This window comes from Plectrocnemia conspersa, unplaced genomic scaffold, assembly GCF_051122295.1.
Source record: "Plectrocnemia conspersa isolate PC_06_02 unplaced genomic scaffold, ASM5112229v1 ptg000008l, whole genome shotgun sequence".
Lineage (NCBI taxonomy): Eukaryota > Metazoa > Arthropoda > Insecta > Trichoptera > Polycentropodidae > Plectrocnemia > Plectrocnemia conspersa.
In genome coordinates this window covers 4,616,409-4,642,684 of record NW_028277172.1, presented here as the reverse complement: position 1 = coordinate 4,642,684, position 26,276 = coordinate 4,616,409, and the positions used below count along the sequence as shown (strand labels likewise).

At 27.4% G+C, this 26,276-nt stretch overlaps 1 protein-coding gene across 7 annotated transcripts in view; it reads right to left on the bottom strand.

The window, feature by feature from the left end:
- Window positions 1-26,276, bottom strand: part of LOC148232775 (facilitated trehalose transporter Tret1-like) — an 81,277-nt gene that overhangs the window by 36,844 nt on the left and 18,157 nt on the right. Inside the window, exon 1 of one of the 7 annotated variants that reach the window (XM_088191149.1) lies at window positions 9,749-10,025. The exons of the other annotated variants lie outside the window; for them this stretch is intronic. The gene's annotated coding sequence lies outside the window, so the exon portion shown is untranslated. Of the gene's footprint in view, window positions 1-9,748; window positions 10,026-26,276 lie in introns of those variants that run through there. 7 annotated transcript variants of the gene reach the window in all.

Below are 26,276 nucleotides of genomic sequence, written 5' to 3'. Positions count from 1 at the left end.
AACAATACTTTTTTTATTATTTTTAATTAATTATAGTACTCCATTTAAACTAAAAATCACTTCAAAGCAAATATAATACGGTATAAGAAATATGTATATTTGTATATTTTTAAATGCTACAAAAATACACTAATAGATTTATGAGTTAATAGATATATTTTGCTCCGTGAGTCCTGAATAAATAAAATGTATAATATAACACATATTTTTTTTTTAAATATACATTTTATATAAAATCTCAATACTATGAATGATAATAATTTTGATATTTTTAGTTTTAAAATATTGTATAAAAATCATGTATGTGCTTCAAAAATCGTTACGTAAAATTAAAATAACTTTTACAAACTTTTTTTTGTCGGCGTAAGTAAACGATATTGCGTCTCAGAACGGACATTTAATGAGAATAGAATTTTTGCCTAAATATCTCCGCCAAAAAGGTGCATTAAAAGATCAAGCGCGAAGCAATTCTTTGCGAACAGCTGCGAGCAGAACCAAGCATCCCCGGATTACACATATCAAAAAATATCAACGCTGCTTTTTTACTTATTTCAAAACTACTGTTACACATATGCACGTTAACGAGTCTAATTATATATTTATTAGGCAATAACAAAGAGTTTGGTTCCACCCAGAATCGTAAAAAACAGCTGATCTGATTAGATATCTATAAGTTTAGAATATATTTTATACTTTTTAGCTATTCATTATTAAATTTTTATTTAACTATTTTATAAAGTATTTGTTTATATATATTATAAAATATTTTAATTTTTAAAAGTAGCAAAAACTGATTTTAAAAATACAGTTGTATTATTTTTATTAGCCTTTGTGTATAACAAAAATGCCTAATATATGTTTTTCAGGCAATTGAAATCGGCGCATTGACTGTGAGAAAAAAACTTGTCGCAATACGCGTTAAATGCGCAATAAACATAATGCTATAAATCTTTACGACCCGCCGATGAGTAATACATGTGTTTTTATGCCCAAAAGTATTTTTTATTTATTTTCTGTTTGTGTTGCCATATATTATATGCATGTTTAGTGTAAAAATTAGCTATATTAAGCTAAGTAAATTAATAAAATAATAATTATATATTTAAATATTCTATTTCCAATTTTATCCAATTTTTTCAAGTCTGAACACATCTGTATTTACACTTCATTCAGAACTACCACTTCGCTTCCAACTTGGAATTTTAGCTGAAAGATGGTGACGGGTAATTGTACAGTAAAAGTTTATTAAATGATATATAAATTAGTTACATGTTGAAAATTACATGACGGACGAGGCGCTCTCGTCGAAGTCCATTAATTAATGTGTTGCCCTACGCCACCGTCACATATGTGATACCAGAGTGCTGCTTAGTTATTCGCCATAGCAAATAAATCGACCTCAACAGAGAAAAGCAACCGCTTTTCACTTCGATAGCTAAATTTAGCCAACTAGATCTTTGATATGAGTACGTGATAAAGTTATATTATACAAAAAAAAACAGACAATAATATACATATATTCATTATTGAACATATTTGACGGCCCATTTCATAATATCATAATAATGTATAGTGAAAAAAATAATAAACATTGATAGCGTTTCTTGAATTATTGTTATCAATACGGTTGCACAGGTTAAGAACCGCTGACCTCATCCCACGACATTCGGTGTACACAACGATCATTAATACAAGTACATGGCCTATATGAAAATTGGCATCTTGTCAAAATAAACAATCGATCAAAAAAATTAATTTGTACTAGATATGACAATCACAATTGAATCACAACATCATACAGTACGGTCTAGCATTGATGTGGTGGCTTATTTTGAATAAATTATTTCGATTAACATAACTGGATTACGCATGAGGATAATGGATGATGGAGCTCATTTTTTCACGATAGTATATTATATATAAATATATAGAAAAAGACGATTAGTCAACATTTCGTACGCCCACTTCACAAGTTCTGGGAATATCACAAAATGTATTCTCGTAAAATTTGCCATGAGTTACTATGAACAGTTAGCGAAGCACTACATGAATTTACAATTGAATTGCGTCAAAAAGTGAATGACAAACGACATGTCATGGAATGACAGCTGATAGGAGGATGGACGTTTTCAGAGTTCGTGCACTTAAACGGTTTAATATAATAATGCATGTTCACGTATCGCATATTTTGACGTTAAAAAATTTTAGTGAATTTTATTCACTTATATGTAATTTATTATTAGAGATATCACAAAAACTTTAACGTATTGAATACACTAATATATGAATAGATTTTTGTATTTTTTCTGGCAGTGATAACTTGTATAACTTAATAGGTATGTACATACATACATATAATGTATACCTATACATATGTATACTCAAGTGCTTGAAGAGAAACATTTATTTAGATAAGAATATATTTTCAAGTGCTTGTGGCATAGCTTGTTTACTTTATGATCATATTTTTGATAATTATAAAATGTTATATTTTTCAGTACAATCTGATTAAATATATATATATATATATATATATATATATATATATATATATATATATATATATATATATATATATATATATATATATATATATATATATATATATATTATTTTTTTAAAATAGCACTTAAATACTATATTTAAAATAATATAAAAGTATTTTATATTATGAGTAAAAAGTCATGTGTCATAAATATTTAATTTATACTATGATTATTACTGCACAATGATAAGAGTACATACTATTTTTAAACGCTCAAGCTTTATGCATAGATAATATTGTACTATATTAAATAATCTTAACCATTTTAAGTATTTTATCCACACGCATTGGATATATGTTTTTTTACTGGCAGCTCATTCATAAGTTATTTATATTATTAAAATTACAAATAAAATAAAAAAAAACATATTTATGCGATAACGCTCGTTACCAAGCGTTCCCACTGCAACGGCGCCGACACGATGTATTGCTTTTGACGTGAATTTTTGACTTCTGAGAAGTGATAATTAAGAGACCGTAATTCGATTTAAATATACTTTAATAAGCAATGCTCTCCAATCAGCAGTTCATTATAATACATATTGGTAAAAATAGCTATCATATTTTTTAAATACAGATAAACTATAAATCAACATGTGAGATGTAACGCTTGTCTATATTCTTCCTCCGCTAATTTCCCCTGAGAGAAATATCTTGGGCTTAACCTAATGAAAGATTAGGTTTGGGTGATGTTTCGCAACTGTCATATACATTTAAGAGCAGAATATAATTTCACTAGAACCCATCAGTTAAATTATATTTTCGCTACTGGTAAAAATGTATTTAGACTTTACAAGTGTAAATATAATTTCACTAAAAAAATACACATTCACTGAAATGCCTGCACTACACTTTCTGGAAGCTGGCCAAGGTTGACCAAGGACGGAGAATATAGTGGGTTACTTCGGTCGAGTTTGGTTCTGCCCGTTCTAAAATCTCTCGGAAGTTGTCCGAGGTTACCGAGAACGGGAGTTAAAGTGGAGGTAATTCAGTCTATTTAGCCAGCTTAGAGCACTTCCGAACATTATCGGCAAACGGACCGAAGTCGAAGCTGCTCTTTCGAGCGCGAGCGGTGAGATACTTCCCCTTTCGCTCTCTCGCGTGTTAAGTGACGAGAGTGAGAGAGATAATGATATGGTGCTTTGCAAACTGAGATAGAACGAGTTACTCGGTTCAATTTCAATATGTGCGTAGGCGTCCTATGGTCAACACGCATGACTAGCGCTGCATCGTGGTCACGTGTCCACATGCTTATCGAGGACTTCAACAGACTCTTACTGAGATCTTTGAATCTTTTAAGGCAGCAAAAGGGATTAATTATATTTTTAATAGTATATTCTTCTAACAAATATCGTTATTATATATTTTTTTTCATATAAAATTAAATAATTAAAAAATATTTAGAGGTACTTGATTTTGTTAAAAAAAATCGTTTCGAATATCCTTATGTATTTTCCTAGATCGGCTTATATAAATGTCACACCATAATAATTTATTATTTAGAATCGATGGCGACAAATTCTAGGATAGTCACAGATGTGGTGTTCGTATTCTGAAGTATCATTTTTATGCCTTATGGAATGTTGCAAAGGCCGACAAAGATTTTGCGTAAATTTAATATTTACGACCGAAAAATTTTCACTGATATTGTATTTGTGAGTGCCCACACAAACTTTTATAATTATCAGTAGCGTAATTTTAATAATATGACAATTTAAAAATTGAGATTATTTGGCACATTTTTCGATCGCGCGCAAATATGCCAGCTGTACGTGACAGTAGCCGCCGTGCGGACGTCATTAAAAATGTATTCCGATTTAATTTCACTTGAATGACATATTTTATAAAATATTTTCGGAGTAGATTTTTTTTGTATATGACCTTAAAATTTATATTATAGAATCAGAGACGTCATTTCATATTTTCCAAGGGGGAAAAAAATTTAGATTTAATTAAGATTCATAGTATTTCATTAAATTAATTTATGTCTATTTATGTCTTAATTTATTGTAAATTAATTTATGTATTATGTAATTCATTGTCAAATTAATCAATTTCTTAATTTATTGTAAATATTCCGTTGAAATAAGTAGTAAGACAGCAAATTGAAATCAAAGTCTGTAAATCAGAAACTATTAAAACAACATACAGTCAATAAATGCCAATTATATTTAAATTATCCATCACGATAAAAATTCGTAAGATTAGGGAAATCCATGAAAACCTAATCTATTATGATCGATTGAAATAAATTTTAAATAATAATCACTAAATTCAAACTCTCAGATACAACAGAAATTTAAAAACGCTAGAGTACATATGGGATTCAAACCTTGGGGCTTTTATGTATCAGTCTATCTTACTGCTATGGATAATGTCCTTGGACGAAATATCAGTTTTACAAAATTAAGTTGAAGGAAATGGGAGGAGAACTTTCAAGCAGTTTCAGTTAGCTCAATATATTTTGCTTTGATTTGTTTTTAAAAAAATAATTTAATATGGCGTTTGATGCAACAAATAAATTTCGGGTCCATCCAGTTACTATCTGTGGATCTTGTGTCTTCCCTTGGAAAGTAAAACTCGAAATAGTCAATTAGCTTAGTCAAGTGTTGATGATGACCTTTCGTAGAGATAAAGTATCATGCGCTTCAATTGCATCAATGATAGATGCTGCTGAGTTGTGAAACATATCGTAATAATCTCCTGATATACGACTCTTCCGTACTTCTAGCTTTCGCTTATGACCATTGATCTTGCCAGCAATTGTTATGAATAAAGCCATCTTTTTGTACAAGGATGTATTTATTAGTATAATAATAATTAAATATAATATATTCATAGAATACTGCCATAAAAAATAAAACGCATTACGTTTTATAACCTATCTACTGTTGTTATTTTATATGGTTTTATACGCCGTTGATAAGATTCAATGAATCATTCTATAACCAAAACGATTTCGCTCATGTCAAATGTAAATATATTGCCAACTTCCTTTCATATCTAATAATAACACCCAAACTCGAATTTAAAATAAAGTGTAATACAAAGTCAGTGACCAGATGATCCAAAATTAATATTATTTCTGCGGAAAAAAGCAATCCTGCACAGGACATCCTGCCATCTTTAACATGCAATAAATCTGATTTCACAATTCTAAAATATGTATAATATAAATCAAAGTTGTGATATCTGAACAAACATAATTTAAATAAATATTATATTTTAGACACTCTGTATAAATACTATTTTAATGGAATTGCACTTGAAAGTTCGACGACTGTTGATTTTATGATTTGTCGATTATGATACTTATAAGTACATACATTTCTGTATAATACTGGCATTCTCAAATATTAATATATAGTATAATAATACTATGTATCTTTCACGACATTGACTTAAAATATACATGATAATATTTACACAATAACTTGGTAATATAATAAAAATAAGGAATATTTAGTGATTAGTTCAATGTTATTTAAAAGGTCAGTTTTGCAGAGATTGATGTACAAATATTTATCTTGTACAATTTTATATGTTATAAAAAGTTTCTATTCAAGCTAAGTGATTAAAATCAAATGTGTTCAAAAATACCATTACGTCAATGTGAGCTCATCTTTTTTATGAGAAGGCGTTTTAAAGATCAATGTATTAGAATTAACACTTAAGTTATTTTGATTAAAATCAGGTTATAAAAACACTTAAGTTATTTTGATTAAAATCAGTTTCGATGCGTCACAATAGAAAAAAAGTGTTGTTATGATGTTTTTAATATTTATGTTAATCATTTTAATATGTAAAAAATAAAACATAGAAAATATCCTACATCAATATGTTTACTGTTTAAAGAATTGGTCCATAATTTGTAAATATGACATTAAACTGAATTATAAATATATGTTAGATAATAATATGAAAATAGTCTTAGATAAGTATATAATAAAAATAAATAATATAAATGATAATAAATAGCAAATTATAAAAAAATAGCATAGTAAAATTGTCTCATTATCAATTTTTGCACAAAAATATTACATATGCCTAATAAATTAGATTAAACGAAAAATAGATTTACTAATAGTAGAAGTACAAATTTAAAGATAAATGTTTTAGTATTTTTCTTTAAGCTAAAAAATATTATATTAGTATTTAATAAGAAATAATACTTAAAACTTGAACTGATTTTAGTTTTTAAAGAATCTTCAGTTTATTACCGCTGATTCTGATAAAAACAGTTAATAGATAATGAAATTTAGGTTTCAGGTGTTTTTAAAATAATTTTATATTCATATATAATTATTTTTAAATGTTGATAAAATATTTGTATATTAAATCGTGCTCCATAATAAAACCTTCGAGCTATGCTCATTTTATCTCATATCTTATCACTAGCACGTTTTAAGCATTCATCCACATTTATTAAAATACATACAATTCTATTTCATATTTACTCACATTTTATAATATAATAAGAAAACAGCAAAAAAATGTATGCAAATATATAATAATAATAATATAGCAATAACAACAAATATATTTGAATGACGTCAAAGATTTATTAAAACGACTTTTTATAATTTAGATAGTACTAAATCAGATACTTAAATAAATAATCAAGAAAATACAATTGAGTATTTTATTAATATGACGTTGACAATCAAAGAAGAATAAAAAAACAACTAATAAACCACCAGAATATTTATTTGGTAAAATAGAATAAATTAATTTTAGATTTTGCAACTAACCGGAGAGCATAGTCAAAATCTCTGCTCAAAATTAAGCCAACATCAACGGAAAGCGAGAAATTATTCTTCAGCAGAAATATACATCACAAAAAATAGAAATAGATTAACTGTTATAAAAATAAAATATGTATTCTATTATATTATTATAATATAATTATTGTTATATTATAATATAATTTTACAATTGCTGTTTTGTATATACATTTATATAATTAAAAATTACGTTTTTTATAGTTGTTATAGATAATAAATATATATTACAAAAAATGTCGTTTATACATAAGACAAATATTTATCAAAAATATTTAGCTATTATTTTACCGATAAGCAAATAAAAGCGCGATTTTTGAAAATTCCCAGTTTGACTTTTTTTATTGACGCTTCCCGGTATTTCGAAAAATCAGAGATTTCAGACAAACTAGTGAGGACACTTACTAGTTTAAGGCACATGGCAAATAATTAGTTTTTTTAATGGTTTTAAATAATAAATTACTATAACTGAAAAATATGCCTTTTATAAATGACTAGCTTACAATTTTCAAAAAACTTCTGACCCATGAATGTTTTTTTTTCTTTGTACAATTCACAGTACAATCAAATTCTTATTTTAAATTTTGCTAAAAATGATCCATAATCGTCGATAATATCATAAATAGTGCCTAAGCAAATAATCTGATTAGAAAGTGTAGTAAACACAGTTCCAATTTCAATTACCTTTAATTTACTAGAACCAATAACTTTTTTCAATGAAAAAAATGTAATTTTAGCAATATCTTGAAAACTATTCTACTTTCTCAATTTTTTAATTTATTTTCAGATTTAGTGCGCTATTTTACATAAGAAGTTACTGTCATATTTTATTTTATTTTAAAATTAGGCAGTATTAAGGTGACGTACACACAAAGAGACATTGGCACGTAAACGGTTAAGCTGAAATTGCTTTACTGACGTGATTTAATAATGGTGTGATGCAACAACCCTAACACTTTAATTTTTAACTGCCTCAAATGGTGTCCAAGTGACTGAAAATGGAACACAATGGATTATAAAAGCCTTTAACAAGAATTTAACACTTGACATATATTTTTTTATTCTTAAAATATGTTTCATTAAAATGACGGTCAAACCGAATTTTTTTTACTGACTTTGTTGCGATAACTCTAGCAATTTAATTTTTACCTTCCGCAAATGATACTTAAATAACCGAAAACTACACCTAGTGGCTCTTTTTAGGCTATAAAAACCATTGACATGAATTTAACACATGTCATATATATTTTTTATTCTAAAAATAGGTGTCATTAAGGTGACGTACTACGTATAGAGACTCTGGCACATAAATGGTTAATCCTAAATTGCTTTAATGATCGTGATACAATAATGGTTTGTTGTGACAACCCTAGCATTTTAATTTTTAACTACGGTAAATGGTGTTTAAATGGCAGAAAACGGCATACAGTGGCTCTTTTAGGGGTATAAAAGTCATTGACAAGAATTTAACACTTGACATATATTTTTTTTATTTTAAAAATATGTGGCATTAATGTGACGTACTACGCAAAGAGACAATGGCACATTAGCGGTTAAGTCAAAATTGTTTTAATGGCCGTTTTTTATAAAGTTACCGACTAAAAATTTGATATTAAAAATAAACACCGGTAATAATTTAAAATGTATTTGTTATATATTATACTTTGGTTGTATTTTATAATATTTTATGTTTTAAATCAATAAAATACAAATATGAGATAAATATTTGTCACGCAAAATTTTGCAATAAAATACAAATTAAAGATACATATTATTTTCACCTAAATTATGAAATTAATTTTTATTTATAAATCAATTTTCTAACGAAGTTAATTAAAAAAATAATATTCTGAAATCTGACACGAAGATTTATTTAAATTGGATGTCTAGTGACAAATTGTGATGGGTGGGGGGGGGGGGGGAGTAACACATAGGTGACAAAGTTGTAGATATTTAAAAATATATATTTTTTTTTTATTTCTACTTTAACACATTTTTTTATGTGTAACACTAAACATATTTCAGGGGTTCTAAGACTAAATTTAATTGTAAATTGATGAATTAAAGATAAATAATTTTATGCTACATTATTATATTGAACAGATAATAATATTAAATGTATCTTTATTGATTTTTTATTATTTAAAATAACAAAGAGCTTACAGTGTAACGCAATTAGAGCCAAAAAAAAATTAAGCAAAATTGCTATTACCATAATTCGTAAATTCCTCAAAAAAAACTACGATTATACGCTACGTTACTATTATTATGCGTAACCGATAATAATATGAAATCTTTATTTATTCAAGTTTTTTTTGTTACTATGACACATAACTGCTCGTAAGGTGATGAAAAAATGTATTTTTTTACTCAGTTGCAACTCTATTGACAAAAAAAAACAGCATCCAAAAAAATAACTCACATGCTATTTTGTTTTCTGTCACTTCATTTCACACATGCACAATGTTTATCAACATGGCCACGTGGTTAAAATACTGCTTGATCCTTTTGGCGATTATCCGTTGCTGATTCGGTAATCGATCACGACCGACTTAGTCACCACTTGATCTATTGTCAATTTTCGATTTGTTTCGTAAGTTATCCAATCGGTCACTGTCACTGTCTCACTGTCAATGATATTCGTTGGTAACGCGACACGACCGACCGACTCGAGACCGCAGTCAGTTCTGGTTGCAGTGTGTTAAACATACGGACTCTAAAATCTCGCTGCACGCTTTTAGCGCGTGGGGGGATAAAGAGTGCGTGAAGCTGTACGATAAAAACTATGGACCAGCTTCTTCCGCGAAGTTGCAAACGTAAGAAGAATTGAGTTGTCAAGTGAAAATAAATCTATAAATAAAATCTGGCAAGTATACATAGAATTTGATTGCATAATATTGATGTAAGTACAACTCAGAAGAATCAAAAATGAAATACTCTTTTATAATATTCAGGAAACTGGCATATCACATTGCGTATTCCATTCGATTCGCATTGCGCAATCGTTCTTCTTTTATTCTCATTTATCAACAGATAACTATCAAGATATAACGTAAATGTTCAGATTTATCTCTGCTTACTGAGATTTCATGATTTAATCTCGTATTTTCCCTTTTGTGGCTTCCGGATTTGCTATTTATAAATATATAAAATTCACTTTAAGCACCTAATCGAAAATTTATATAATATAATATATGTATTACTAATCACAAACTTTCATAATAAATCAATGTTATGTGTAAGCTCGGATTATTAATAAAAATTACGTTTTTTTACAATAGCACTAAACATCAACTTAACATTTTTTATTGCTATATTAATGTAAAATCTTTGTTATTTGTGATGTCTAGTATCAAAACTTGACATATGTAGTAATATATACATTTACATTTTCATCACTATTTATTTATATGCTATGTATAAATAAAAAATATTTTGAGTAAAGTTATATTTTTAGGCATATATTTTTTTAATTCTAAAAATAGCTTGCATTGGGTTCGTGTACTATGAAATATACCGTAGCATGAAAACGGTTTTGATAAGCACTAGTAAAATTATATACCGCTCATAAATGTCTATGAAACTTAATTTGACAGTTGCGAAACGTACATTTACTGTTCTAACGCAAACCTAACCTAATGAAAATTTTAAAACTAATTATATTTTTATAACTTTCATTAAGTCAAGTCCAAAATACAAACTAAATCAACTCATCTCTCGGACGAAATAAGCTGAAGAAGTATAGAAAGGCACTTCAATATTACACTTTTTTTAAATATGATGGACTTCTGATATAAAAGGGCTGATTAAAGTACAATCGACCAGTAAAGTAGCGTAGAGATTGGGATTTCGTTATAGGAATACTACGTTATAGGGGGGTCTAGGCACCCATACAAAATACAAAATTTGAGGTTAGGTTCTTTTAACTGTATTTTGTGAATTTAACAAAATCAGAAAATCAAACTTTTTTCCTATTTTTATGTCCTTGTATTTAATTTGTAAATATGAAATTTTGCGAGTACCAGGGGAGTCAAACGCAACAGTTTTTAGAGATATTTTAAGATTAAAATATACTACCTATACAATTTGTTACAATTTAGGGATCATTCTAAAGACCATTCCACCAAATAAAAAAATATCAACTCAAACACGAAATGAGAAATTAATAATTGAAAAAATTGTATGGACCGCTTAATAGCATTAGTGACGTTAATAAACTTTGTTAGAAAAGACACGCGCTAGACATTATATTCTACCCTACGCACATTACTATTGTTCTTTGAACTGTTGGTTATCGATCGCCAGCGAAACCATCCGAACCATTTCTATTAAAGCGTGAAGAAATTTATGGAGGAGGGAGGTGTTTAAGGAGCCATGCCATTGACTCGCAAAAGTCAGTTATATCGAACCAGTCACATCGGAGTGAGATGCCATGGAGTCACAACAGCAGATACGAACAAGAGATATTAGCGGATCGTCAAAACGCATCACATTCTCTGCTAACATCACGGCCGACAAAAATACAACTCGACACACCAGCGAATTTTCTCTGACTTCGTCGTATTGCAAATCACACCCTAAAAACTAAAGCAAAATATGTCATTTTTACATCGCATTCACATATTCTTAAAGAAATGTTTTTAATTCTGTGTGTTTATTTTAAAATAATTTTAGCTTATAAATATGATTTTATTATAATAGTAAAGGAAGGCAAAAATTTGAGAATAAATTATCTGCTTCCGATATTTTAATTAAATTATTATTGTTTTGTACAATTAGTAGTAAGAAAAATATACCAAAAAAACAATCTTCATGACTAACGGTTCCTAGGGTAAAGCTTATGCCTAACGCTTATGAAAGTTTTAAATTAATTATCAAATGGAAAAAATCTTTTTATTTTTAATTTTAATTTTATATAATGTACAGTCTACGAGTCTAAAAATAATGATTTGTTTTTAGAGTTCAAACAAAAACTACGCGTCTATATGACTGACAAATAACATCCAAATCACATATGAATGTACCAAAATTTTTATTGTTTTTAATACACCTTGTATTACACTATGTATTATATATAACACATTCGACTTGTTAGGTACGAGGAATATTCTAATGCTTCATCTACACTCTCTGGAAGTTACCGAACCAAAGGTCTACCGAATATGGTCGAGGTCGCCGAGACATTAGAGCGGGCAGACCCGAGCTCGACCGAAGTAGCCCCGAATTAACACATTATAGTTTCCGTCCTTGCCCAACCATGGCCTACTTCCAAAGAGTGTGGAGGAAGCATTTAAGAATTATAATCTGCTTGTTGATCGATTAGAGATATCGGTCGTTTAGCAGGCTCGTCATTTTATAAATACACTTCTAAAAAGTTGAGATAATTTTGAAGCCATGACAGCCGGAAAAAGTGTATCAATGATTCACAGATCATTTAGCGTTTGTGTTAAGTCAATTAAAAATCGGTACAATGAATATATTATAAGCTTTTAAATATAATTAAATCTTGCACTAAGCATTGGTGTAATATATATTATTTTTTATTAAAAACAGTATTTTTAACCACTCGGTATTTGGTTCCGCCTGCATCAATTGCAGACGAAACTCGGCATGGGCATTCAGATTTATTCATACGTGATGTCCCTTGCGTGCTCACGCAAAGGGACCGCATATAGTACCACAACCATTGATACCAGCCATAGCTCTCTATTGTGTGGCACACTTCGGAAAGGGCAATTTGTACGAATAATTCCCTTTTTATTGCCTCGCTCCGTGTGCTCGACACAATGAAAGAGAGAGTTACCTCGAAATTCCCCAAAAATAGGAAATCGCACGCGTCAATTTTTTGTCATTGACATCTGCACGATAATTTACAAAACAGTCTTTTGACATATAAACGAGATCCGTATAATATATAAAATATAATTCTACTTCTTAAAGCAATAATAATACATGAGTGGGTACTTAGATAAGTATTTAAAATACAACACTTAAAAATAATATGTGCATTGTTAATTTAGTATATTTAATAATATTACATTAAAAAATATTTAATATTCTATAAGAAAAAAAAAATATTGTTTATTTTGCACAACGACATTTTCTGAACACACTGTGACGCAAACATCCGCGTAAGTGCTTCCTAATTAGGGTTGCCAAATACTTGTATTTTCATAATAACATATGTGAATTTGACAATAAGGGGAAATTGAAATATCAGTTTCGGCATCTATTGTGTTTATTTAATGTATTGGATTAATTGAACTTCCGGAGTTTACCTGAAATATGATAACTAGTTATGATTGACTATATACATAAAAAATAATAATGCAACTATAACTATAATAAATATCTGCAGCCGGTGTCACATTGCCAGCATCAATCATTTGAAATAAAAAAAAACTATCACAAAATCTGCATTTATTTTCTTTAAAAACTAAATATAACATTAATACATAAAATGCAACCAAATTATTGAATTAATACTAATATTAAAAAAGAAACAAGATTTTTTTTTAAATCTATTAAATAGTATTTAAGACTTTTTTAAACAAAATTGAATTTTTATTTTTGTATGTACCATTTCAAAATACTTTTTAAGTGCGTCTATTTTACATTTTTAATCCTTTGACCATAGATGACACCTACAGATGTCATCAAAAAAATCGCCAGTATGCATTGGGCACCTAAAAATATGTCATGAACCTTTGAACTCTATTTTTTGTATACTTTAAGGTTGAAATACATTTTCAATCATTGAAATAATATTTAAATAACTCATGGTATAAATTGGTGCTCCCCCAAAACATTACCAAAATGAAAATTAACGTTCAAAAATGCTAACTGCGGTCAAAGGGCTAACGAAGTTACGATTTTCTATTTTTTTATTAGTTGCTTTTTTAAAAGAATACTTTTAATTTTTACAAAATATTTTTGAAACAAGTTTTATGTAGATACATATAATTAAAACTACGGCAGTTTTGACCTCAAAACCTAAATAAAGAAGCAAGAAAAAATAAAAAATAAATGTTTTTTATCTCTTTACTGTTTGATGAATTTTATTTATTTTATTAACCACCATTTTGAAACAGAATAACGGATAGGGATGGAAATTTGTGAAAAAATAATTTCTTATTTGAATTTTTATTTATTTTATTATTTATTTAAAAAAATCATGCCCTTCTTAATTTTTTTAGTGAGTTTTTTTGAACAAAGCTACAAATATCCTATTTTTAATTAAAAGAAAAAAAAAATGAATTAGTATTTTTAAATGTTCTTTACCTAAATATTTTTTTAACAGAGTAACATTTTTAATATTTTAAATAGCAGCATGTTTGAAAAAATATGACATATTAGTTAACAAATTTAGCCGAAATAGTTACAATATTTTTAAAACAAGTTTAATGGCAAAATATGCAAAACTACGGTAGTTACTGTTTCCTCAAAAACCTGCATTAATAAGCAAAAAAATTTATACTACTTTACTCAAGCTTTTTTTTATAGGAGCTACGATTTTTAAATAGCTGCCATTTAAATACAAAATGGCAGATTAATCTGACTATAGAACTTAGCTGAGATTTTTACAAGAAAAAAAATTATATCGTTATGACCGAAATTATGGCAATTTTCGAGTACTCAAATGTTGTTATATTCCACATAAATGACAAAAAGTATTCTACAAATTTAATTTTATATGTCAATAAAAAAAATAGTAACTCAAACTTAAAAATATCTCTTTTACTAATAATTTTCATGATTTTTGATTAAATATAGTTGATTATTACATTACGAAAATTATTATAGAATTATCAGATTCTGGATGTTGTCATCATAACACGTTATATATGTACACGTGTAATGCATTAATCGAATTATATGTAATAATCATTTTCTACATACATATGTAGCACGTTATATACACGTGTAACGCATTAATCGTGTCATTACATTTTAACTATAAAAATACAGAATCAGCCCCAATCAATCGTTGGAACTACAGGATCATACAATCGCATTATTCACGGAGCATCCTTACTCCCTTCACTGTTTCAAAACATTCGCCCACTAAAGACTCGGCACTACAATATAAATATAACTACTATTATCGTGTCTCAAAAACCTACTAAAATTACCGAAAAATGTAAAAAAACTATTTTTTTTTAAATTTTATTTATATTTTTAATTTTGGAATTTATTATTTTTTTTAAATAGCCGCAAATTTGAAACAAGATGGCGAATCAAGTGTAATATCGATTTTATAAAAATAATAAATATTTGTTCAATAAAATAAATTTAATTAACAAAAAAAATAATCATTAAAAAAAAAATTTATATACAATTTTTATCGTTTTATTGTTTTTTTTTTATTACTTTACTCTTTTTTCTAATATTTTTTTATGTGTTGATTAACCGCCATTTTATAAAAAAAAATGACGGTTCAAACTTAGTCATAATATTTACAAGATTATTTTATGAATATGTTTCATTACGGTATTACTAAAACTAAGGGAGTTATCGTGTAGGCAAAAATCTCATAAATAATAAAATAATGTAAAAAACGATTTTCGAATTTTTAATTATAATTTAAAAAATAATTATCCTCTACTTTTTTAAATAAAGTTACGATTTTTTTTGAACAGCTGCCATTTTGAAACAAGATTGTTTGAATTTTTCTCTTTTTTACCAAAGCTACCTGAATATTACACTACATTTATTTTTACACTGTAAATCATTATATATTTTTGTACATAAAACTCTTCAATAAATTACGAGAAACTCAAGGGTTTCGTGGAACACTTGTTAAAAATCTATACTCTTAATCCAGGACTTATTTATGACACTTAAAATATCAATAAATTAAACGCCACGTTATACAAAGTTTGTAAATATGGTTAAGCTTAACATAGTCTATAAATACTATATGAAATTAAAACAAATATAAAACCTTATATAGACACTTGATACTACTTAAAAATGCATGGTTTTATGAGAAGTTAAGATCCTTAAAATATTTCTTAGTAATTTTTAACACATTCAGTAATTATTGAAAGGTATGTTTACTACTGATTAGTAATTTAATGACTAAATTTTTATATTTTAACAAAGAACGATACTGTGTGTTAGTAGATATTAAAAAATAAATATAAAATATGTTTATACAAAGAACGTTTGATATAAAAATTGTATTAATAATATTACTGACTTTTTTATTGATTGTTATAAATTATTTAATTAATTTAAATTTATAAAAAAACGATAATTCCAGTTCTAGTTGAGATAAAGATACCGAAGCAAATTATATTTTAATTTGAAAACTCCACATTAAAATTCTCCTAATTGAGATAACTTTTTCTGAGTATTGTTGTATTATTAAAACGGAATTTCCATTAAAAATATTTACTGATAAATAGTTCTGTACTCTTGGTAATTAAATAAATATGAAATAATTCAACAATCGATAGACACTAATAATTATATCCTCATTTATTTATCCTTCAACACGAGTCCTGGTAATAAAATTATACAATCGCCCGAGGCGACAGGCTTAGTATTCTCTTCGCAGCGGTTATAAAGATGTTCCTGTCATTATAAACGAATTAATACCCGAACAGGTTTGTCCGAAAGGATAAACGTGACGTTTAACGATAACCAGATGTGGTGAACATCTCAATAATTACTGTTGTGCATTCGTTAACTGATAACCATATCTGAGCTGATCCAGTTCACGCGAAAACGATTATGTTGATTAATTATTTTAGTTATAATTATATGGTTGATGATTAAAGACAGCATAACAGATTCTATAATTAATTATTAATTCTGAAATATTTGTGATCTGCAAAAGTATGAGATAAAAAGGTAAAAAATTAAAAATGCATTTTTGAGATACTTTTAAAAAATATTTTAGTAAAGCTGTTAACTAATTATTATTGTATTTTTTTTTTATATTAATATAATGTAACTCGTGTTTATTGATATTAATGTTTATTTTGTGAATCTATCACGTTTATGATTCATTAAGATTTTATTTCAGATAAAAAGAAGATACGGTTATATTTTAAACTGATAGTCAAATAAATTTTACCATCATCAAAAAAAAAACTCGTTAATTTTTCAAAATTACACATTTACGAACATTAACATCGCGCTTAATTAATTTTTAGCTCCTCGTTCCGCTTTGGAACGACCCCTAGCGCCATTTTGTGCGCGAACAACAAAAAAAAAATCAACAAAATGGCCGCCTTTTCGACTCGTTAACTTCATGAAAATTGTTCAACAAAAGCAAAATGTAAATAATTTCAACGCCGCGAAACCCTTATTTAAAAGCCCATCAGAGATTCATTAGCATAATTGATGGGCACAGAATCTCTCAGATCTCCGTTCCTTTCTTTATGGAATTTCTCTTTAAATTTGTAGCGGTTAAAAACGTGGTTATTGGCCGATTGCCTGATATTTTCTAGAAGATTAATCTGGTCTTTATGACGGATCGAATCCGGGACGTTTGCCAAACACACGGTGCAGATCACATCTGCTGTGATGATATCATCAATGGATTAGATGTCTATCAACGAGGCTGGATCATTTCCCCTAGCTTTGTACGTTTGCAATTTGTATTTGATAGCGATTGCAGAAACAGAGGGGTGAGAACAGTATCAAAATTTTTGCAAACAATTTATACGATCATTCATTTTATATTTATCTAGTGATGTTGGGACAAAATGGTAAGGATATCAAGATTAGCACTTATATAATTTTTATGGCAGGATAAAATACAAAAGACATATTTTTAAACATTAAATATTAAATTTACTTTAAGCTAAGCTTTCGGTTCTACATTAAAATTATGATTTTTTATGTGATTTATATTAGAAAGAATGATTTTTTGAGATCTTGGCAAATAGATTTGTATCAATAAGTTCATAATATTGCAGGTTAGTGAATATTACAACCTAAAAAGATCATATTTTCCGCATAGTTTGTGTATGAGAGCCAAGAATTCACAATGCACGATTTATTGATTTTAATTTTGAAATGCCAGAACATATTTTAGATTAATCATTGCTTTGAAAATATAATAAAATAAAGTGAAGTACTGTAGATTTTCATCATATTTTAACAACTATACTATGACGAATCAAATGTTTATAAAAGATAAAAACGTCTTCAGATGCAGTAAAGTCGTGTAAGATAACAAGGTCGATGCTTAACCTTGCACATCAACCATTTATACAAAGATAAAAAATAAGAACATAGAGTTCTTAACACTTTAAACGCCAGTGACTTTTTAGAGAGTCACCTATTATTTCTCTTCACGCGTCAGTATCTTTTTCTAAAAATAAATATAAAATTATTGGCTTACTGACTAATTAATATAGTGTAATCTTTAATTTAAAAAAATGTAAATAGTTCGTTGACTTGCTTAAAAAAAATAATTTGCTAAAAAAAATAATAAACAAGTGACTCACCGGTGAGTCATTGGCGTTTAAGTGGTTAAAAATAGGAAATTGATATATCAGACGAAAGTCTAAAATTTACTTTAAAATCAGTCTTAAAAATAAATTGTTAAGCAATTGTAAAATTAAGTCGCTCACAATCCAAAGTTGTTTCAATGACAAGTGACAAATCAAATGAAATAAGCTCAATGCGTTACAACAATTATAAATAAATATATTATATGTGATATAATTTATAAACAATATATGGCACTTTGTAGCAGGGGCATTTTTAAAAACAGCGGATTTTTATAATTAAAAATTCGAGTCTGCTGCAGTGTCTCGAACCCGCTGCCTTTCTGTTACCAGTCTTACAGACTACGCTATTCCGAATAGTGTTATTTAATTAGAAATATCATTGAAAACCAATATTGATATCGGAACAGTAAATAAAATGTGTTAAATCAATTATTTAGATTTTAAATTAGCATTGAAATACAAAAATTAGAATTAAAAATTTACAAAAATATTTTGCTATTTTTTGAAAAATCACTAGTATGTGTATTTTTTAAATTTTTATAACAAATATTTATAGACTACTTTAATTTATTATAATTGACAAAATAAATTTTAGCAATAACATAAGAACGTGAACAATTATCTAAAATATTTATAAGTTATTCTCGATCTTTTCTCTATTGATTTTTTGGCATTTTAAGAATTTTCCTTCATTAATCATAATTTTTGTAATTGTATTATTACAGAGAATTTATTAATATAATTCAAATTATTGTACAAATATAAATAAGACGATGAGGCAGGAGGGGCTATTTATTTTTATAGCGCAACATTCTTTGTTGAACCTCGACGGAAAAACGACGACCGGCGGCGCCTCGTCCGCCGATCTCTTATAGCATTTAATTTTCAACAACATGTAACTAGTTAATTTATCATTTAATAAAATACTACAGCGCCCCAATCTTATATATTTTATTAGTTAAGAATTGAAGAATTAACCAAAAACTGTAAATACGCAATTTTCATAAATAGTTTGTATAAGACTTTTTTTAATTTTATTTTGATGCAGTTTTTATTTCTATATATTTAAAAAAACTGTATAATTTTTTTCAATTAAGTTATGATTTTTTTGATTTGTCACTGATACGTTATAACCAGCTGAGCAAGAAAAACTATATTTATACTAGTGAAAATATAACTTCACTGGTAATACACATTCACTGTAACATATTTAATTTACAAGTGAGCTATGTAGGAAGTGACAAAAAACCTTTGAGCGGTATCGCCGTACATGTACGGCGATCAATTTTTCACTGTTTTGAGGCACCCCAGATAGTTATTGATTTACCTAAATAAATCCGAAATAAATAACATTATATTTATATATTATTTTTTAAATTTTATTTAATGTAACTGATTTTGATTTAAAATAATACTAGCAATTAATTAAAGAGTACGAAATAAATAAACTTATATTTTATAAAAAAATATTGAGAACCTCTGGATTGATATATAAAAAATCACAAAAAAAAATATAAAATACATAAGTTAACGAGTTTTAATAATATAAATTATTAAAATATGTTAACACAAAAAAAGTAGTAGAAATAAATCAAAGCAATAAATCGTTGAGAATCTTTTTATATAATTTATATTAAGATTTGTTTTATATAATTTAGTTCACACCCATATTTTTACTACCAAATTAACAAATGTATATAAATGAACTCACTACTCAAGGGTTAAAATACGTATTTACTGTAACATATTTACTTATCTCTTAAGTTAAAGATATCACTAATTCATATTAACTAAAATAGTATATAAAAATGTTTAAAAACATATTTTGAGTATGTTTTGAATTACATACATCCCATCACTAATCCCTAACTTATCTTAAATATCTGACGCTAATATTTGGCACTGAAATGGCCTAGACCTGTTTAAAATAAATCAGTTACGGTTATTAGTAATTTTCGACTTATCGGTTTAATTTTTGTAGCATGAGCAATACAAATGCAGTTAAAAATTGTACTTTAAAATAATACATTTAAAACTAGCGTATACATATAAATAAATTATCTTATCTTCATGTGAAAAATATTGTATTACAACATTAGTTGTCAAAGTGAGATTTCAATGAGATGGTGAAAACTAAAAAAACTTTACTTATATACATCATATGAATACAAGATAAACATTTATTGCTCTCTAAGGTTTCATTTTTTACGCTAAAGGCTTAACATAAATACAATCACACGTTTATATTTCTATGGTTGTCAATCTATGCAATGTCTCGATTTATGGCAATCGATTGTTCTGCACATCTGCGTTTGAAAAGGTTCTGAGACAATACACCCAAATATGTAAACAAATATCCATAAGAGCCGTAACTGACATTTTGCCTCGGTGGTTATTATTATATTATACCATCTTTTAGTTAAGATTATTCCCCAAATGGTATTAATAATTTACTGTTAGTCAATCAGCTTCATTGAAATTTATTTGAGTAACAAAACCTTGTATTTAACATCCACCAAATTAATGTAAGTAAAATAAGAATAACACTCGGTCAATGTCGCGTCATACGCGAGGTGAAGATTACACAGAATTGAACCTTGATCTTAATATTTTCTCTGAGCGTATATATTAAATCTTATAAATATATAAAAAGAAAACATACTAAAAATACTATGCCAAGCAAGTCGTATCTAACTACTGACTAATAAATTTCAATAAGGCGGTCAGAAAGCAATAGTAATCTGGAAATAACCTTTCGATAGTGATTTACAATTATTATTTCAAGTGGCCCTCGAAATTAAACTGACTGTTCGCAATTGAAATCTGTAAATAGTCAGTTCATCGACCCTACTGTACATTTGTTATTATTAGTTTCGACCTTAATTTTTTTGGGGTTAAATCGATCAAATTTACATATGAACGTCGTTAATCAAAGAGCAACAATGATCATTGTTAACCTATAAAAAATATATATATATATGCACTCACCAAACCATGACCCAGCGAATGGTAATTTAGTTAGGGCTTGATTTTATTATGTGATGCACATTAGGGGTGAATTGTGATTATTTACAAAAGGGATGATACGGGACGTTGATTGCCAGTGTGTTTCGAATATCAAACATTGTAAAAATATATTTTAAATTTATTTGCTATATTTTTAAATGAGCAAACGCGTGAACACTGCCGTAAATAGACAGGTGCAACAGCTGCAGAAGCACAGGGTCTAGGACAAAGGGGGTTATAAAATGGAACAAAAAATTATAATATTGCTCTATTTGTACCTTGACATTAAATTGTAATAATGTTATTATGCTGTATCAAATGTTAAAAAATCTGTACTCTTTATGTTCGAAATTAAATTCCACAATGCAAAGAATACATTGCAACAAAAATATCTGCGATAGATCTTAAAACAAATTTAATATATGGTACTTTAAAATGACTACGAAAAACACGTTTCAGACAAAATTTCTCAGAAGCAAAATAATTCATAAAGAGATTAAATTTCCTATTAAACGGAAGAGAAGAGCTTACAAAATGGAAACAACATCATATAAAGGAGTTTTTATTACATGTTATATTTACAGCGTTTTTATTTCATTAAAACAAGACTAACAGTAATTTATAAATATGGTATTTCATAGAAGTGCTTGTTATTGATTAAAAATATCGAACTTCAATATGAACGATATAATTTATATGCATAATTGAGAAAACGATATAATATAAACAGGTAAAATTTATTTTAGATTGATGTTTAATTTCAACCTCGAGCAAATATTTAGTTTAATATTTGATATATTTATTATCTGCTTGAAATAGACCTTTAAATACATCACAAGCAAAAATAGTTCAAAGTTAACCACTCAAGTTTTTTTAGTTACATTGCCAATTAGTATATTTTTACTTTAATGTGTTTAAACTGACAGATATTTTTTGCGAAGGTATTTTATAATAATTTCTAACCTATATTTATTAAGTAAATTAAAACCAGATCTATCATCTCATCCAGACTTCATACTAAATTTATTATAGAGGATGAAAAAAATGTTCTTAGTCCTTTACAGTTCATTTTTAATCTTTCTCTGCAGAATTTGTATTCCAATATATTTATAAATCCACAAAAAACTTACATACATATAGTTATATTATCAGCACTGACTAACTTATTTGGAAAAATTATACGTAGATATATTTTCAATTACTGTAACGACTTTTTCATTGCTCAAAAACACGGATTTTATATTGATATTCAAGAAAATAGTGATAAAATAAACTAAATAAATACTCAAATAGATGCAATAGATACAAACTTCAAGAAGGATTTTGATTAAGAATTTAATGAAATTATTTTGTAACAACTTGGAAAATCGTTGACAATTTATTGTATAGCTATTTAAAATGCTTTGGAGTGCCGCAAGGATCACATCTTGGTCCATTGCGTTTTATTTTATTCAAAAATGACTTCTTATTTTCAATATTGAAAACGTAAGACCAGAACTTTTTATATTATTGAAGCATTGTTTATTAGCCATTGGTTCTCGCCAAATCCTTGACTGAGTTTTTATTGATTATTAAGCTTGTTTTTAGGAAATTAAATAAATTTGGTTTCTCTGGCGGTTTTGTCAGCTATTATCGAGTTACATAAGTCCAGGGCTTTAGTGGAAAGTATGCGGGATTAAACACCGTATACCCTCTGCTATATTTGTAGAAATAGCGTATACCTTGTGGTTAAATCAAAATATTTCCCCATCAGTCAAAAAATAATATGTATTTTGGAAAATAATTTTGTAAGCACATTGTAGATGTCTCTTTTGGCTTTCGGTCCAAGTAACCAGCATTCAATAATAGTAAAAATATATGTTAATTTGGCTGTAAATATGAATGTAAATATAGAACATATGTATACGATATTATACAAGAAATGCCTTCCCTTGTACTCTTTCCCAATTTTACGACTATAGCACTAGGGTTTTGAGTTCGAAAATCTGTCAAAAATGCTAAGTATGTCTATACTTCTTAATGTTTTTATTTTTTTATTTTTCTTTAAAGCAGGTCCTAAATTCAAAATTTTAAACTTCAAAAAACTATCAAAAAAACTAAAAATTTGTGTATTTTTTTTCAATTTTTCTTTAAAGTAGACCGTAAATTTTGAGGTTCAAGCTAAATAATCTATCAAAAAGGCTAGAAATTATAAAATTTTATTTTTTTCTAAAAATCAAACGCAAATTAAGGGTTTTGGGCGTAAAAATGTATGGACTAGTAAACAGACTCCAAATTGAGGATTTTGATTTCATATATCTATACTTTTGCGATTTGTGGAATTCATGAGTGTGAGCTCAAAAATCTTCTAAAAGGTTGAAAATTTGTAAAGTTGTAAATTTTATTTATATATATATTTAAATTTTATTTATATATTTATATATATATATATATATATATATATATATATATATATATATATATATATATATATATATATATATATAAAACAACTAACTCGATAGATAACTAAAAATCTATTAAAAAGACTGAAAAATATTTGACTTCTAAAAGTTTTGTTTTTCCATTTTTTTTATTTTTTCTTTAAAGCAAGCAAAGAAAATTTAGGATTTTCTGCTCAAAAATATATCAAAAAAACTGAAAATCTGTGAATTATTTTTTCAAAATTGATTCTGAATTTAGGTTTTCACACTAAAAAATCTATCAAAAAGGATGAAAATTTTTAGTTGCAAATTTTTTTTATTGTTATTTTTCTTCAAAACAAACCTCAAATTTAGGAAATTGTGGTAAAAAGACTAAAAATTTGTAAATGTGTTTATTTTTCGTTTTTAAATCAGGCTCTAAATTGAGGGTTTTAACTCTAAAAATATATTTAAGAGACAAAAAAATTGTGGACTTTTAACAGGCCCCAAATTTAGGGTTTTCTGCTCAAAAATCTATTAAAAAGACTGAAAATTTATAAGAACTTATCGCTGTTTTTAAAACAGGCTCTAAATTAAGGGTTTTGATTCAAACAGATTATCATAAAAGCCTAAAATTTGTAAACTTTCTGCAATTTAGGAATTTGAGCTCGAAAATAAATCAAAACATTTTTTTCTGATTTTTCTTTAAAACATGCTATAGATTCAGAAATTTTGGGCTTAAAAATCTTTCAGAAAGACTGAAAATTTGTGAAGTTGTATATTTTTTTTTTTTTATAAAGTAAATCCCAAAATATTTTTTTTGACTCGTGCTCATAAATCTAATAAAATACTAAAAAATTGAATACTTTAAAAATTTTTTTTTTTTTAATTTTTTCAAAACACGCCCCAAATTTATTCTAGCATAAAGACTAAAAATTTGTAGATCCGTAATTTCTTTGTTTTTAAAACAAGCTCTAAAGTTACAGTTTTGACTTCAAAAACCTATTAAAAAGACTTTAAAAAAATGTGTTTTTTTAGTTATTTTTGTGTGAACCCTAAATTCATAGTTTTGTGATCAAAAATCTATCAAAAAAAATTTGATAATTTTATTGTTTTGTTGTCTTTAAAATTGGCTCTAAATTATGTGTTTAGACTCATAAAGGGTGAAAATTTGTGGACTATAAATAAAAGTTTTAGAATATTCGCACAAATTTAAATTCACCCTCCTAAAAAAGTTCTGGAGTCGGTGTGGAGGTAGGCGATCGAAAACCAACTACATATCAGCATCACCAAGCAGTATTCTTCTACAGCTTAGGCGGAAGTGTTAATCAGAAATACTATGCACATCGCCAAAGTTTGCGACGTGGCGTCGATGATGCTCGGATTCGTTTTGCGGAGCGCGTGTCACTTTAATAATTTATTAGCGATTTGCACTCTGTACGATATGCTAGTTCGTAGCGTAGAGAAACGAAATACTACTAGTTGTTGGAGGTAATTAAAAAATATTTTAAAGATATCATTACAAGAAGGAATAGGGTTGACGACTTTCGGTTCCGAGCTTTAGAGTGCTCTACAGAGTCGCGATCTCATCCCTTATTCTTACATGTCGTGGCCGGGACGCTAGCGTTTGAGAATACTCTTCTTACACGAGACATGCAGCTTCTCAACTAGCTGATTTCGGCGAGAGCTATTTTTAGTATGCATCATTTGCGTATTTAACAAGTGTATAGCATACCAGTTTTATCGATAAGTGCTTCAATAATCTCTGTAAGAGCAATTCAATATCTTCGTTAAGTGTTACTTAGATTTTATAGCAAATAATTACAGTGATTTATATTGTCAGCTATCTTGTTTTACTAAACAGTCCAATTACATGTAATCATCCAAATAATTAAATAACGGTTAATGGAAATTAATTATATGAAATTCCAACATAATACTAAAATGGTTATAACTTATAATACATTAAAGACTTGACAAGTGACTGTAACGCCACGGCGACACGCTATAGTAAGTTGTTCATAATTTTATGATTTTCTTATGATATATTGCTACATTGAATCTCCTGCCA